The sequence below is a fragment of the Rhinoderma darwinii genome, chromosome 1, assembly GCF_050947455.1.
Source record: "Rhinoderma darwinii isolate aRhiDar2 chromosome 1, aRhiDar2.hap1, whole genome shotgun sequence".
NCBI lineage: Eukaryota > Metazoa > Chordata > Amphibia > Anura > Rhinodermatidae > Rhinoderma > Rhinoderma darwinii.
In genome coordinates, this window is record NC_134687.1 from 284,898,166 (window position 1) to 284,916,888 (window position 18,723).

An 18,723-nucleotide genomic window follows, 5' to 3' on the forward strand; every position below is an offset into this window, starting at 1 on the left:
TGGCTAAAGAGGGAAGGGGTTAATGTGCTTCTTTTTGAGCCACTCCTTTGTTGCCTTGGCTGTATGTTTGGGCTCATTGTCGTGATAGAAGACCCAGCCACGAGCCATTTTTAATGTCCTGGTGGAGGAAAGGAGGTTGTCACTCAGGATTTGACGGTACATGGCTCCATCCATTCTCCCATTGATGCGGTGAAGTAGTCCTGTGCCCTTAGCAGAGAAACACCCCCAAAACATAATGTTTCCACCTCCATGCTTGACAGTGGGGACGGTGTTCTTTGGGTCATAGGCAGCATTTCTCTTCCTCCAAACACGGCGAGTTGAGTTAATGCCAAAGAGCTTAATTTTAGTCTCATCTGACCACAGTACCTTCTCCCAATCACTCTCAGAATCATCCAGATGTTCATTTGCAAACTTCAGACGGGCCTGTACATGTGCCTTCTTGAGCAGGGGGACCTTGCGGGCACTTCAGGATTTTAATCCATTACGGCGTAATGTGTTACCAATGGTTTTCTTGGTGACTCTGGTCCCAGCTGCCTTGAGATCATTAACAAGTTCACCCCGTGTAGTTTTCGGCTGAGCTCTCACCTTCCTCAGGATCAAGGATACCCCACGAGGTGAGATTTTGCATGGAGCCCCAGATCGATGTCGATTGACAGTCATTTTGTATGTCTTCCATTTTCTTACTATTGCACCAACAGTTGTCACCTTCTCACCCAGCGTCTTACTTATGGTTTTGTAGCCCATTCCAGCCTTGTGCAGGTCTATGATCTTGTCCCTGACATCCTTAGAAAGCTCTTTGGTCTTGCCCATGTTGTAGAGGTTAGAGTCAGACTCATTCATTGAGTCTGTGGACAGGAGTCTTTTATACAGGTGACCGTTTAAGACAGCTGTCTTTAATGCAGGCACCAAGTTGATTTGGAGCGTGTAACTGGTCTGGAGGAGGCTGAACTCTTAATGGTTGGTAGGGGATCAAATACTTATTTCTCTGTGCACAATGCAAATAAATATATATAATTTTGACAATGTGATTTTCTTTTTCTTTTTTTATATAATCTATCTCTCACTGGTAAAATTAACCAAGCCTAAAAATTCTAGACTGTTCATGTCTTTGACAGTGGGCAAACTGACAAAATCAGCAAGGGATCAAATACTTATTTCCTTCACTGTATATCTCTTGATATGTCATTTCTCCTTAACTACCTTCACAGATGATAACCAGATATTGCAAAAACTACAACAGTAATTTGATATTGAATATTTATTCCTTGTCTAATGATCTGCAACCTCTTTTTGCAATTTACGTTTTTGAATGTATAAAACGCACTGTTAGGCCTGATTTACACGAGCGTGTGCGTTTTGCGCGCGTAAAATACGCTGCGTATTGCGCGTGTTGCCATTGCGTTTTGCATGCATAAAATACACTGCGTATTTTGCGCGCGTTGCCATTGCGTTTTGCATGCGTATACGCAGCATTGTTGCGTTTTGCATGCGTATACGCAGCGTTGTTGCGTTTTTAAAGCGCGAACGACCAGCGTTTAAAACGCGTAAAAAACGCAGAGGTCGTTAATGCGAAGCCAGCCTACAAATAGGACTGCTGGCCCAACCCCTGCTTGCTGTGAAAACAGGTTTTGCGCCTTAAATGCAGCCTCTGCGGAAACCCCAGTGTGTGTTTCACCATTTGAGACGTTTTTGGAGTTGCAAGGCACAGTTATGCCTTGTCAGTCGCTGGCACGTGTGCTTCTTGCGTGGATCAGTTCCCGTCGTTTTGGGGAACGCCGACCCATGCTGCATCACCAGACGCGTGGAAAAAGTCGCATTTGGGTTCTTCCACTTGTGGCCCAACGAACCTCCAAAGGGCATTTTCATACTCTGTACGAGGACTTACGTCGGCACCCCGAAAAATTTCTGTGGCCACATTTGATCTTCTACTTGCGCAGATTCGCCCTGGCATCACCTACCAGAATACCAACATGAGACGCTGCATTTCCCCAGAGGAACGCCTGCTTGTGACCTTGAGGTATGTGTGCACTTGCAATTACTTCTTCAATGACGCTATCCGTTTTGCAAGTCCCCCCTAACCTGTTGTTGATTGCTTTAGTTTTCTCTTGCCTTTAGATTTCTGGCCACAGGCAATAGTTACCATTCGTTACATTTTGAGTTTCTTTTGGGAGTGACCACCATTTCCTTCATTGTCACATCCACCTGTGTCGTGCTTTGGCAGAGATTAAAGCCCACGGTCATGCCACGACAGAACAGTGGCTACGAATTTCAGAGGGAGTTCTTCAAGCAACTCAATTTCCTAATTGTATTGGTGCCCTAGACGGCAAACACATTCGGGTGAAGAAGCCCCCACGCAGTGGCTCACGATAATATAACTACAAACAGTTTTTTTCTATGGTATTGTTGGCCTTGGCGGACACAATTTATCGTTTCACTATTGTTGACATCTGCTTTTATGGAAGCTCTGCTGATGCCCGCATATTCCGTTCATCACGAATGGGTAAATGGCTTTGGAATAATCGACTGGCGGTGCCGCAACCTTCCTCCCTGGCTCCAGCGGAAAACCCCAATCCTATATGTCATCGTTGCGGATGAGGGGTTTGCCCTGACAAGGCAAGTCATGCGGCCTTTTGCAAGAAGGGGCTTGGATGAGCGTCGCCGCATGTTCAATCTCCGCCTATGCCGAGCTCGCAGATGTGTGGAATATGCCTTTGGCATTATGTCGAACAGGTGGTGGGTCTTTCTGTCGACAATGCAATTGTCCACGCAGAATGTGACACGTGTCATACAAGCGTGTGTAGTTCTGCATAACTTCTGCCGCATTCATGATGCTACCTTTGATGCTGGATATATACTAACACATGCAGCCACCAGCGACACTGTCCCGGCTATTCCTCTCAGGAGATCTCTCACATCCGGATTTCCAGAGCCCATCAGGAGCCGCACCATGGAGGCTCGATGTCATTTGAAGGGTTGGCTTTTTTTTTGAGTTTTCTGGCCACAGGTCCCAAGTGGCCAGTGTTTAGGTCAGGGACTCGCAATACATGAGGACCCTTGACGTGGGTTGCGAGCTTACATCTATAGGGGTTTGCTCGGCCCATTTGCCATTCCAGAAACAGTTTTCATGACAATGAATGATGGTCGTCTAAAAGTTAGGCGAGTCCAATTGCGACTGTCCTTAGTGTGTCTAGAGTCACATGACAGCACACAAACTTCACATCTCTTGCAAACAATGGCAAACCCCTATAGATGAACTAATACCTCATAAAACGTGTGCATGAATTTGGACCCAAGCCCGGCAGTGTGTGAGTGTACAGTGAAAATACATTTGTGGCAAGCATTGTGTGGAGGGGTGTGAAATAAAAACACCACGCAATTGAAACTGTGAACAACCTTGTTTTACTGTTTACACTTCACAGCAAACACGGGGTGCAAAGGAACACAACTAATCCACCGACATAGTGGAAAACTGTCCATGGGCAGACTTTACAGCCCTTCACTACTCTGCCTTGCTACGCACAGCACGCCAACACTTTCACAAGTGTTGGTAGTGGTGGCCCGGGGAGGAGTATGCGTGCATTTCAGCACCACTATGCTGGCCATGGAGCTGCTGAGGATGTTCCTCTCCAGCATAGTGGTGCTGATGATGCCCCTGGTAACTTGGGGCAGGGAAAAGGGGAGCCATGGGTCTCAAATACGGGTGAGGCCGAGCGCTGTGGGTGGGTGGTATGGGGCTGGAAAATTAGCCGTGGTGCTTGCCAGGGCAAATCCACGCCACTGTTCGATCGCTGTGAAGCAGTGGTGCGGATTGTGGGGGGGGGGGGGTGTGGACGAGTCAATGAGCGTTATGATGGCCGCTTGTAGGCGGGCCATCCGATCCTCGGGGACCCTCCGGAGCAGGGGAACAATTCCCTGGGCGAAGAAGTCCTGCCCGTCCTCGTCCGCCGCTCGCCGAAGGTACTCCAATACCCGCGTATCCACCTGTGCCGCGGCGGCTGGCTGCTGAGCGCGTCGGCGTCTTGTTGTGGGTCGCGGGGGGCGCTCCTCAGGCGGAGAGGCTACGGCATGGCCCGACTCTACAGGGGCGGGGTCCAGGGGTGTAGGCTCCGGGCTAAGGGGCAGCTCTTGACCGGCGCCAGGTTGCGCCCCTGACTCGGGCAGGTCACTGTCCTCCGCGGTATCCTCCAAATTGTCGGTTCTGTAATGTGAAAACATCATGAGAACACAATAGAGATCATTGCCCCAAACAACACGATGGCAAACATGACCTGTGCAAACAAACATTTTACACATGCAAAAGCACATTTTCTTACGGGCGCATCTCCATTATGTCCTTCAGAAACATAAGCTGCTTGGTATAGATGTAGGGGCGCTTTTTAGATGCCCCATCACCACTTCTGCCTCGGTCACCCATCTCTCGCCGGTACTGGTCCTTACAGCTACGTGTTTTGATATCCAGGACTGTTGGAGGAAAAACAAATACATGGTCACACATTGCGACAACGCCCTAACAACTCGGCCCTAAAATACATGAGGGGCCCTACCCTGCAAATGACATGCTACACGGTGATGCGGCAGCAACAGAAAACGTCAGTTGGGCATTTAGCTAAAGACACAGACAGGGACACAGTACTTCAATAGGGATGACATTGCATCACTTCTAAACACATGTACTCACCCATCCTACTGCAGTCCCGGGTCCTGCTGCTCTCCCATTCTGACTCAAAAAGCGCATGGGCTATCTGCTCCCAGGCGTCCTCCTTGGCTGTGCGGTCGTGATACGACTCCGCGCGGGTGTCCCAGATTTCAGCTTTCTCCTGTACCAGGCTGTTTAGCCTCTCTACATCCAGCCCACGCGGCATGCCTGCAGTTCTTTGTGTGTAGTTTCCAGACTGGCCCACTCGCATAGGAAACGCAAGCATTTCCTGGTTTGTGCTTGTTTGGACCAGCTTTATAAATTCTTTTTCATGGACATAACAAGTGATGCGTAAAAAATGTGCATGCAACGCAGGAGCTTCCGTGTGTCATGCGTGTTTTTCACGCACCCATTGACTTCAATGGGTGCGTGATGCGCGAAAAACGCACGATTATAGAACATGTCGTGAGTTTTACGCAACGCACTCGCGCTGCGCAAAATCCACGCACTGTCTGCACTGCCCCATAGAGTAACATAGGTGCGTACGACACACGTGAAAAGCACGTGTGTATATTACGCTCATGTAAATTATGCCTAATTTGCATATTTGAATATTTACAATGTGTGATACACTTGATGAAAATATCGCTTTTTTTGACCTTAAGTAACCTGTGACACAGATCTTACTGTACTTACTATTAATATTGCTTCCTATGAAGATTTATATGTGATCTGTATATTTTTGATCCTACTGTTACTGATGACATTCTGTACCACATATTACGGAATCTAAATTTAAATACATATATGTTCGTAAATTCTATAGTGCCTAAGGAAGGTCACGGTATTGACCGAAACGTCGCACTGTCACTGGCTATAAATAAATTATTTATTTGGAAAATAATTTCCATTCTGTTGTGCATAGTATTTTCTCTCTATTGGATCGGGTTGGGCCCCTACTTATGCACCCACGCCTTAACCTAGTGCTATCCAAACCTTGCTACATATAAAAATAAAAACATGAGACAATATTTGTATGAAAAAAATATTATTTTTATTCTTTTTGTGTAGAAACTGGAAAACGCAACAAAAGACAGCAATTTCAAAAGTAATAATAGAACAAAAAAGTAAATGCAAAAATATTATATATAAATTTTTTTAGCCTTGAACGAAGGCTTGTAAATAAATCGGAGATGCTCCTACTGATCGTAGTGTGGGGTTGAGGACCTTTTAGGCGGTCTATATGCACTGTGACCACTGGTCTTCAGTTGACTTGAAAAGAGACCTGTTGCATGTGAATTTCTGCAGGAGGGATTTGTCTGGTGTTTGAGGAGGCATCGGAAGTGGAAGTGTTTGGCTTGTGGATGGTGTGGTAAAAGAGGTGTGGTGAGTAAAGGTAGTAGAAGAAGAGGAATGAGTGGAGGAAAAAGATTGGTTTTGGAGATAGATTGGGAATGGTGGACAGTTTCCCATGCAAGTTGGTATAAGCCTATACAGGCTTCATGCACTTGCTCGGGACTCATTTGTTCCTGCAAGGGGACAAGTGTTAACACACAGAGTTGGTGCACATTAAGGTTACGCAACAGCCCCACCCCCTCCAGCTGTTGTGTTATTTCCTCCTTAAAGAGGCTCTGTCACCACATTATAAGTGGCCTATCTCCTACATAAGGAGATGGGCGCTGTAATGTAGGTGACCGTAGTGCTTTTTATTTAGAAAAACTATCTACTTTCACCACATTAGGAGCGATTTTAGCTTTATGCTAATTTGTTTCTTAATGCCCAAGTGGGCGTGTTTTTACTTTAGACCAAATGGGCGTTGTACAGAGGAGTGTATGACTGACCAATCAGCGACATTGCACTTCTCTGCATTCATTTAGACAGCGCATAGTGACACTGGGTTGTTCACGATGTGCTGTCTTAGGCCTGGTTTACACGAGCGTGTGCGTTTTGCTCGCGTTGATATTGCGTTTGTCATGCGTATACGCTGCATTGCAGCGTTTTTAACGCGCGCGCGACCTGCGTTTAAAATGCGCGTAAAAAACGCAGGGGGAGTTCATGCGAGGCCAGCCTACAAATAGGCAGGCTTGCCCAACCCCTGCTTGCTGGGTGAACAGGTTGTCCGCCTTATTTCAGCCTCTGCTGAAACCCCAGTGTTTGTTTAAACTGTTGACACGTGTCTTGGCTTGCAAGCCACATTTATGCCTTCTCCGTCGCTGGCACGTGTGCTGCTCGCGTGGATGATTTTGTGTCGTTTTGGCGAACGTGCTGCAGCACCAGCCGCGTAGAAGTAGTCGGATTTGGGTTCATCCACTTGTGGCCCAACGAACCTCTAAAGGGCACTTTCATACACTATATGAGGACTTACGGCGTCACCCAGAGAAATTTTGTGCGTTTTGCCGCATGTCTGTGTCCACCTTTGATCTGCTGCTTGCTCAGATTCGAACTGGAATCACCTACCAGAATACCAACATGCGACGCTGCATTTCCCCTGAGGAACGACTGCTTGTGACCTTGAGGTATGTGTGCAGCTGCAATTAGTTCTTAGAGGACGCTGTATGTTTTACAAGTCCGCCATAACATGTGTTCTTTATTGTTTCTGTTTTATCTTGCATTTAGATTTCTGGCCACAGGCAATAGTTACCATTCGTTACAATTTGAATTTCTTTTGGGAGTGACCACCATTTCCTTCATTGTGACATCCACCTGTGTTGTGCTGTGGCAGAGATCGAAGACCACGGTCATTCCTCAGCCCACGACAGAACAGTGGCTTCGAATTTCTGACGCATTTCTTCGTGCAACTCAATTTCCGAATTGTATTGGTGCCCTAGACGGCAAGCACATTCGTGTAAAGAAGCCCCCACGCAGTGGCTCCCGATACTATAACTACAAACAGTTTTTTTCCATAGTGTTGTTCGCCTTGGCGGACAGTAATTATTGTTTCACGATTGTAGACATAGGCTCGTATGGAAGCTCTGCTGTTGCCCGCATATTCCGTTCATCCAGAATGGGTAAACGACTTGGGAATAATCAACTGGCAGTGCCGGAACCTACCTTCCTCCCTGGCTCCAGCGGCCCACCAATCCCATATGTCATAGTTGCAGATGAGGGGTTTGCCCTGACAAGGCAAGTAATGCGGCCATTTGCAAGAAGTGGCTAGGATGAACGTCGACGCATGTTCAATTACCGCCTATGCCGAGCTCGAAGATGTGTGGAATGTGCCTTTTGCATTATGTCTAACAGGTGGCAGGTGTTTCTGTCTACAATGCAAATGTCACCGCAGAATGTGACACGTGTCATCCAAGCATGTGTAGTTCTGCATAACTTCTGCCGCATTTATACTAACACATGCACTCACCAGCAACACTGTGTCGGCAATTCCACTAGGGAGATCTCTCACATCTGGACTCCGAGTGCGGGAAAGATTGGCTGCATATTTTGAGAGCCCATCAGGAGCCGCACCATGGGGGCTTGATGGCATTTAAAGGGTCGCTTAGTTTATTGTGTCCACAGGTCCGAAGTGGCCAGTGTTTGTTGTTTTAGGTTAGGGGCTTGTAGTGTTAGGGACTCGCAATACATGAGGACCCTTGACGTGGTTTGCGAGCTTACATCTGTTGGGGTTTGTACTTGCCATTTCACAGTCATGAAAGTGATTGCATGAGAATCTATTCTGTTCGACAAAATTAAGTTCTCCTCCAATCCCGACTGTCCTTTGTGTGGCTATTGGCACATCACAGCACGCCAACATTCACATCTGTTTCAAACAATGGCAAACCCCTACAGATGAACTAATACCTCATTGAACGTGTGCAATTATTTTGGGGCAAGCTCGGCAGTGTGTGAGTGTACAGTAATATACAGTTTAGGTAATCATTTTGTTGAGGAGGGGAAAAAAAAGGTCAACACGCAATTGCAACTGTACACACCTTTGTTTTTATGTTGAATACACAACAAAACCGGGGTGCAAAAGAACAAAACACAAGCAAGTAAACGTCGCACCAACATGGTGCAAAACATATCTGACCAGACTATGCAGGCCTACAAATATTAACCTTGGTCGCCTCATCCCACAGCCACTTTTACAAATGGTGGTATTGCTGGCCCGGGGAACTGTACGCGGGCATTTCAGCACCACTATACTGGCCATGGAGCTGCTGAGGATGTTCATCTACATAGTGGTGCTGATGATGGGCCTGGTAGCTGGGTCCAGGGAAAGGGGGAGCGAAGGTTTCAGGACCTCTGCTGTATTGCGCAAAATGGCACACACGGGCAGGCAGAGGACCAGGGGAAAACTGGGCAGGCCCAGCTCTATATGGGTGTGGGCGTGCGCTGGGGGTGGCTGGTTGGTATGGGCCTGGGTCATTGGAGCTTGTCGAAGCCACCGTGAATCCTCGCCACTGCTCTATTGCAGTGAAACAGTGGTGAGGATTGTTGGGGGTGTGGCGCTATCAATCAGTGAAATAATTGCCGAGTGTAGGCGTGCCACCCTATCATCTGGTACCTTCCGCAACAGTGGCACTATTCCCCGAGCAAAAAAGTCCTGGCCGTCTTCGTCAGCCGCACGACGCAGGTATTCAAGGACCTGACTATCAACCTGCGCCCCAGCGGCCGGCAGCTGACTGCGTCGGCGTCTGGCTGGTGGTCGATGGGGGGGATTTTCTGCCGGAGGGAGTTCGGCTGGGGCCGGGTCCTGGGGTGTAGGCTCCGGGGTTAGGGGCACCAGTCGACTGCTGGGAGGATGCGGCTGGGACTCGGTATGGTCACTCTCCTCGTCCGAGTCGTTCAGATTGTCGGTAGTTCTGGAATAGAAAAACATAATGAGAAATCAATAGTCAACATTGGCCAAAAATGCTTTATGGCGAACATGAAGTGTAAAGCAACATTTACGCAGGCAATAGCACATTTACTTACGATCTCATCTCCATGATATCCTTCAGGAACATGAGCTGCTTCGTATATATGTAGCGCCGTTTTTTGGATGCCCCATCACCACTTCCGCTTCTGTCGCCAAACTCACTCCGAAATTCGTCCCTGCAGCTCCTCCAGCGGGTTTTAATATCCTGGACTGTAGGATGAACACCAAAAACATGGTCACTCATTGTGGTAACGCACAAACAACTCGACCCTCAAATACATTACGGGCCCTACACAGCAAAGAACATTCCACACGGTGATGCTGCAGCGACAGAAAACTGAAGTTGGGTATTTAGCAAAAGAAAAACACAGGGACACACTACTTCAATAGGGGTGACATTGCATCGTTTAAAGACATGTACTCACCAATTCTCTGGCGGTCTCGGGTGCTGCTTTTCTCCCATTCACTGGTAAAGAGCGCCTGGGCTATGTGGTCCCATGCGTCGTCCTTGGCCGAGCGGTCATGATAGGACTCCGCACGGGTGTCCCAGATCTCGTGCCTCTCCTGCACAAGGCAGATCAGCTTCTCCACGTCCATCCCATGCGGCATGCCTGCAGTTGTCTGGGTGGAGGTTGGACTGTGGCAAACACGCAGATGAATCTCAAGCACTTCCTGGTTTGTGCTTGTTTGGACCAGTTTTATCAAGTCATTTGCATTGACATAACAAGTGATGCGTGAAAAACGCGCATCCAACGCAGGTGCTTCCGTGTGGCATGCTTGATTTTCACGCACCCATTGACTTCAATGGGTGCGTGATGCGCGAACAACGCACGAATATAGGTCATATCGTGAATTTTACGCAACGCACTCGCGCTGCGCAAAATTCACGCACTGTCTACACTGCCACATAGACTTACATAGGTGCGTACGACGTGCGTGGCACGCTCGTGTAATCGAGGCCTTATACTGACATATTAACGTTACTGAAGTGTTTAGACCGTGACTAGACATTCCTTCCAGACAGGACGGGATGTCTATTCACAATCCCTGCACTTTGTTAACGTTTGTTTGGTACTTACAGCAGAGCAAGCGTTCACCATGCGAGTTAAATAATGATATATTGTAATAGTTCAGACTTTTACGGATGCGGCGATACCAATAATTGTTATTTATTTAATTTTTTACTATGCTCTAGGGGGAAAATGGGAAAAGGAGGCTTTTTTGAACTTTTAATATTTTTTTTTTTTTTTTACACAACTTATTTTGACTTTTTTTATTAGTCCCCCTAGGGGACTTCAACCAGCGATCGTTAGATCGCTTGCACGATATACTGCAATACTAATGTATTGCAGTATATCGTGATTCTGAGAGGCATCTATTAAGCCCTTAATAGGTGTACAAAGATGGCGGACCTGGGGGTCTTCATTAAACCCCCAGGAAGCCATAGCAACCATTGCCCACCCACCCCACCCCCCCCCCTTTTGCGTTGCATTGTGGGTCGGCCCCCCTCTTTCTAACGATTGGAATGCTGCGGTCGCTATTGACCGCAGCATTTAACGAGTTAAACGAGCGGGATCGAGCGCGATGCCACTCATTACTCTGAAGTGTCGGCTGTAACATACAGCCGACACCAGCATCGTATAAAGCGGGGTCACTCCGTCATTCCCCTACCCGGCTATGACGTAATGTCGGGTAGGGGTTAATGTATATTGCACCATCAGAAAAAAGGGACATAGATAAACTTAAAAAATCACAGAAAAGGCCATACTTACTCAGTGCGTAGGTTAACATCCACTTAAATGTATCTTGGTCACACTACCACTGATACATGTGAAACTGATACATGTCAACTGTATCAAATAGACTCATGTAAAGGTAGGTGGCGGCGCTGGGACTGGTCAGCCACTACAAAGTTTATGGAGATGGAGAGGTAAGTATGTGGGTGGCTACTTACAGCATTCGTCTTTTTCATGCTCCGGCTGTCTCCCAGCCTGAGATAAGGCGAGGCGCTAAATTCATCCAGTAGACAGTATCGTATTCCGTACGCTTCCATTCACCCCTTCCTATTCGTGCTGGGTGACGGGTAACAATTTCAACTTTATCTGCATCCTAAGGACATAGTTGAAAACAACGATGGAGCAGAGATCTGTCAGGTCCCTGCCATTCTGCCTGCGACTTATCACAGGCCGCCACGATGCAATGAAATACCCGTGCAATGCGCCTGGCTGAGGATTTACAAATGGTGTTACAACAATATTTACATGATCCTTTCAAAACCCATGGCCGCCTCGTCCACTTTTGACGGGAGGCTCTTGTTTTGCTGTCTGAACAAAAATATAATGCAAAATAATATTTAAAAAAATAAATAAAAGAAATACATTTAATTTCAAAATTAAGATACTGGAAAGATTATACTAATTTCTTGTACCAGTGTCCTGGCATGCTCTATTCGTTACTGCTGTTGCTGCTGCTTGTCCTCACCCCTCTGAAAAAAAGAAATCAAAACTACATTTTAATAAAAATACAATAGAAAATTTCTGCCATTGGTTCGGGAGAGAGTTGAAGCTCCTTATGTGAAAATAGTTTTAAAAAAAACAGGTTGGTAAATATGCAATTGCCGATTTTTTTGTTCAGTAGGTGTCAGACTAGCGCATTGCACCCCCAATACTCACCGTTTTGCATTTACCAGTTCCATGGCCTTAGCACAGCTCCATACACTGAATACATCTAAAAAAGGAAAAACATGTAAATATTGGAAATAGAATATGGTTTAAAAGAAAAAAACTCTAAGCAGGTGACTTTTTAGGCCTCCGGCAGACGTGCAAATTCGGTTCATAAAATCTGGACAGTACAGGTCATTCTCAATGAATTAGAATATCATCAAAAATTTTATTTATTTCAGTAATTTCATTCAAAAAGTTAAACTCATATTATATAGATTCATTACACACAGCGTCATCTATTTCCGATCATTTTTTTGTTTTAATGTTGATGATTATGGCTAAGGCTGGGTTCACACGACCTATTTTCAGACGTATTATGCCTCGTTTTACGTCTGAAAATAAGACTACAATACGTCGGCAAACATCTGCCCATTCATTTGAATGGTTTTGCCGACATACTGTGCAGACTACCTGTAATGACTGCCTCGTCAAAGAAGTGCAGGACACTTCTTTGGACGTTTTTGGAGCCGTTTTCTCATAGACTCCAATGAAAACAGCTCCAAAAACGGACGTAAAAAACGCAGCGAAAACCGCGAGTTGCTCAAAAATTGTCTGAAAATCAGGGCTGTTTTCCCTTGAAAACAGCTCCGTATTTTCAGACGTTTTTGGTCACTACGTGTGCACATACCCTAAGGGTATGTGCACACACTAATTACGTCCGTAATTGACGGACGTATTTCGGCCGCAAGTACCGGACCAAACACAGTGCAGGGAGCCGGGCTCCTAGCATCATAGTTATGTACGATGCTAGGAGTCCCTGCCTCGCTGCAGGACAACTGTCCCGTACTGTAATCATGTTTTCAGTACGGGACATTTACCCTGCAGCGAGGCAGGGACTCCTAGCATCGTACATAACTATGATGCTAGGAGCCCGGCTCCCTGCACTGTGTTCGGTCCGGTACTTGCGGCCGAAATACGTCTGTCAATTACGGACGTAATTAGTGTGTGTGCACATACCCTAACAGTTAACGAAAACACAAAATTTAGTGTCTCAGAAAATTTGAATATAATATAAGCCCAATTTAAAAAAAGATTTTTAATATCTAAATGTTGGCCTACTGAAAATGATGTACCGTATATGCATTCAATATTTGGTCGGGGCTCCTTTTGCATGAATTACTGCATCAATGCGGCGTGGCATGGAGGCGATCAGCCTGTGGAACTGCTAAGGTGTTATGGAAGCCCAGGTTGCTTTGATAGCGGCCTTCAGCTCGTCTGCATTTTTGGGTCTGGTGTCTCATCTTCCTCTTGACAATACCCATGCGAGTTTGCTGGCCAATCAAGCACAGTGATACTGTGGTTATTAAAGCAGGCATTGGTACTTTGTGCAGTGTGGGCAGGTGCCAAGTCCTGCTGGAAAATGAAATCAGCATCTCCATAAAGCATGTCAGCAGAGGGACGCATGAAGTTCTCTAAAATTTCCTGGTAGACAGCTGCGCTGACTCTTGACTTGATATAACACAGTGGACCAACAGCAAATGACATGGCTCCCCAAACCATCCCTGACTGTGGAAACTTCACACTGGACCACAAGCAACTTGGATTCATGCCTCTCCACTCTTCCTCCGGACTCTGGGACCTTGATTTCAAAAAGAAATGGAAAATTTACTTTCATCTGAAAACAGGACTTTGGACCACTGAGCAATAGACCAATCCTTTTTCTCCTTAGCCCAGGTAGGACGCTTCTGACGTTGTCTCTGTGTCATGAGTGGCTTGACACAAGGAATGCGACAGTTGTAGCCCATGTCCTGGATACGTCTGTGTGTGGTGGCTCATAACCCCTTAATAACCAACCTATTTTAGACCTTAAACGGAATGTGTCGATAGAAAAATTTTTTTTTTTAGTTAAACAGTTATTATATACACTACCGTTCAAAAGTTTAGGGTCACTTAGAAATTTCCTTATTTTTGAAAGAAAAGCACAGTTTTTTTCAATGACGATAACATTAAATTAATCAGAAATACACTCTATACATTGTTAATGTGGTAAATGACTATTCTAGCTGCAAACGTCTGGTTTTTAATGCAATATCTACATAAGTGTATAGAGGCCAATTTCCAGCAACCATCACTCCAATGTTCTAATGGTACATTGTGTTTGCTAATTGTGTTAGAAGGCTAATGGATGATTAGAAAACACTTGAAAACCCTTGTGCAATTATGTTAGCACCGCTGTAAACAGTTTTGCTGTTTAGAGGAGCTATAAAAATGACCTTCCTTTGAGCTAATTGAGAATCTGGAGCTTTCATGTGAAACTCGACAGTCTATTCTTGTTCTTAGAAATGAAGGCTATTCCATGCGAGAAATTGCCAAGAAACTGAAGATTTCCTACAACGGTGTGTACTACTCCCTTCAGAGGACAGCACACACAGGCTCTAACCAGAGTAGAAAGAGAAGTGGGAGGCCCCGCTGCACAACTGAGCAACAAGACAAGTACATTAGAGTCTCTAGTTTGAGAAATAGACGCCTCACAGGTCCTCAACTGGCAGCTTCATTAAATAGTACCCGCAAAACGCCAGTGTCAACGTCTACAGTGAAGAGGCGACTCCGGGATGCTGGCCTTCAGGGCAGAGAGGCAAAGAAAAAGCCATATCTGAGACTGGCTAATAAAAGGAAAAGATTAGTATGGGCAAAAGCACACAGACATTGGACAGAGGAAGATTGGAAAAAAGTGTTATGGACAGACGAATCGAAGTTTGAGGTGTTTGGATCACACAGAAAAACATTTGTGAGACGCAGAACAACTGAAAAGATGCTGGAAGAGTGCCTGACGCCATCTGTTAAGCATGGTGGAGGTAATGTGATGGTCTGGGGTTGCTTTGGTGCTGGTAAAGTGGGAGATTTGTACAAGGTAAAAGGGATTTTGAATAAGGAAGGCTATCACTCCATTTTGCAATGCCATACCCTGTGGACAGCGCTTGATTGGAGCCAATTTCATCCTACAACAGGACAATGACCCAAAGCACACCTCGAAATTATGCAAGAACTATTTAGGGAAGAAGCAGGCAGCTGGTATTCTATCTGTAATGGAGTGGCCAGCGCAGTCACCAAATCTCAAGCCCATAGAGCTGTTGTGGGAGCATCTTGACCGTATGGTACGCAAGAAGTGCCCATCAAGCCAATCCAACTTGTGGGAGGGGCTTCTGGAAGCATGGGGTGAAATTTCTCCCGATTACCTCAGCAAATTAACAGCTAGAATGCCAAAGGTCTGCAATGCTGTAATTGCTGCAAATGGAGCATTCTTTGACGAAAGCAAAGTTTGAAGGAGAAAATTATTATTTGAAATAAAAATCATTATTTCTAACCTTGTCAATGTCGTGACTATATTTTCTAGTCATTTGATAAATATAAGTGTGAGTTTTCATGGAAAACACAAAATTGTCTGGATGACCCCAAACTTTTGAACGGTAGTGTACATGATTAGACATTGTTCTAATTTTTTGAATTTTTTCACAAGTCAGGAAATATTATAAAGTAGATTCTAATTTATAACATTTCCCTGTGCTGGTCACTAGAGGGAGCAATTCCCAAAATTGCAGCATTGGCATGTGGTAAAGCAACCACATTGCTTTATGCTGCAAAATTTGAGACGTCACACTCGCTCAAGCGTCCTCAAATAATCCCCCCTCCTTTATCCTGGCTAGTGCCAGGAGAAAGGAGGGGATTGAATGTTCAAACCTCCTACACTGTGTGCCGCCATTTTTTGAGCTAATACACAGTGTAGTAGGCTTACATACAGTGGTAATCACACACTAAAACACGAACATACACAAACATAACTTACCTGCTCCAGCCGCCGCTCAGTCCGCTCCTAGTGCTTGCTTCTAATCACATGTCCGGAAGCCGCGACCCGAAGTAGTCATCTTACTGTCCGGCCGTGGCTTCCGGTCCACAAGAAAATGGCGCCGGATGTCGCTTGGCCGAAGACCTTCCATTTGGACTGTGTGGGAGCGGTGCATGCGCCGTTCCCACACACACGGCGTACACCATAGTGAATGCGAACGGCTCCCGTTCGCATTTTCTATGGGGATGTATGTGCCGTATTCCATCTCTGTATGTGTCGTTAATCGACATACAGAGATGAAAAAAAAAATGTCAGCCCCCATAGCGAAGAAAAAGTTAGAAAGAAAAAAAAGTAAAACACAAACACACAAAAAAATAAAATTTATTTTAATAAAATACTAAAAGCAAATTAATATAATTTTTTATTTTTTTTGGCGTCGACATAGCTGTATAAGGTCTTGTTTTTTGTGGGACAAGTTGTATTTTTTAATAGCACCATTTTGAGGTACATATTATTTATTGATTAACTTTTAGGGGGGGAATAGAAAAAAATCTGAAATTTTGCCACTTTTTTTGCGTCCTAAATCTACGTAGTTTAACAGTCTGGTATAAATAACACAATAACTTTATTCAGCGGGTTGTTACGATTGCAGCGATATCAAATTTGTATAGATTTTGTATGTTTTACTACTTTTACACAGTAAAAACGCTTGATTTTTTCAATATTATTTGTATTTGAAGAGCCATAATTTTTTTACTTTTCTGCCGATGCAGTTGTATGAGGGCTTTTTTTTTGCGGGAAGACTTGTAGTTTTTATTGGTACCATTTTGGAGTAGATGTGACTTTTTGATCACTTTTTATCACATTTTTTTAAAGTCAGAATTCACAGAAAACAGCAATGTAATAGCTTTATAGTCGGGGTCGTTACGGATGCAGCGATACCAAATATGTGTAACTTTTTTACTTTATTTTGGTTTTTTAATAGTAAAGCAGTTTGTAAGGGGAAAAAGTGTTTTTTCCATTTTTTTTTTTACATTTTTTTTATTAACTTTATTCAACTTTTTTTTTACTCTTTTACTAGTCCCACTAGAGGACTTTAATATGCGATTCTCCGGTCGCTATTATAATACACTGCAATACTTTTGTATTGCAGTGTATTACTGCCTGTCCGTTTAACACGGACAGGCATCTGCTAGGTCATGCTTGCGGCATGATCTAGCAGGCATTCATTACAGGCAGACCTGGGTGCCTTTATTAGGCCCCCGGCTGCCTTTATTAGGCCCCCGGCTGCCATCGGTGTCACAGACACTCGGCGATCTTATCGCCGGGTGTCAGTGGGATGAGAGGGAGCTCCCTCCCTCGCTCCAAAAACCACTCAGATGCGGTGCACGCTATTGAGCTCCGCATCTGAAGGGTTAAACAGGTGAGATCGATACTAATATCAATCTCACCCGGTCGAGCAGGGACGCCCCCAGCCCTCAGCTACGTCTGGCAGCTGGGAGCAGGGAGATTTGACGGCTCCCTGCTCTGTTTATTTTATTCTGATGCAGTGCCGTAAAAGGCTTATGCATCAGAATAAAGCCCGTTAGTGGCCGCCATGAAAAGGCGTATTGGCGGTCACTAACGGGTTAAAGCACTGACTCCAGCCGCAGTCCACTCCTTCTGATTCTACCCCAGATTACTTGAATGGCCTTTTCATGATAGTCCTTTCAAGGCTGCGGTTATCCCAGTTGCTTGTGCACCTTTTTCCACCCTCAACTTTCCATTAATATGCTTGGATACAGCACTCTGAACTAGGGATGTCACGATACCAGAATTTGGACTTCGATACCGATACTTCGTTTAGTATTGCGATTTAGATACTTTTGCCAACAGTAATAAAAAAAAAAAAATTCTTCCGTTTTCTGATGTGAGGCGCGACGTGTGATGAATTTTGAATGCGCCTCACATTAATAGTAATTAATCCCATCCTGTTTCTCAGTCATAATGGGTTAATGTGTGAGGTACATGATGGGGTTATTTACTATTAATGTGAGGAACATGGAGGTTAAATTCATTGCACCTCGTGCCTCACATTAATAAGTCATAGAAAGCAATGTTTATTTAATTTTTTTACAGAGTACAAATCATAAATGATGCAAAAACATTGTTGTGCGCGCCATTACTGAATGTGTGAATATTTTATGTATTGAGACTTATTTTAATGTTTATTGTAAAAAAGGTGAATGTGTATTTTTTTTAAATGTAACAATACTTTGTTTTTACTTTATTTTTAAACTTTAATGTACTGACATATATCAGATATGTGCCAGTACATTAGCCTGTGGACAGATAGCACACAGGCAGTTGTTAGGACATACTTGGGTATGTCCTAACAACATGAAATATGGTAAGACAGCCCTGGGGTCCGTCAATAGACCCTGGGCTGTTTGCCCATATATGGTATGCCCTCGATCGCGTCACAGGAATTCCCTGTGACGCGAACCAGGGGCATCCCCCCTTCTCATTTTCTCCTGAATGCTGCAGTCAGCTGTGATCGCAGCATTCAGGGGAATAACGGCGGAGATGAGAGGTTTCTCTGATCTCCGCCGTTATAGAGCGGGGCTGCGGCTGTGTAATACAACCATTGCCCTGCTCCTGACAATAAGTGCGTGCACGGTCAGCATGAGGTGATGCGGCCGGCGCTGCACTAATGAGCGGCGGTTCAGGCACTGACAGAACATGGGGG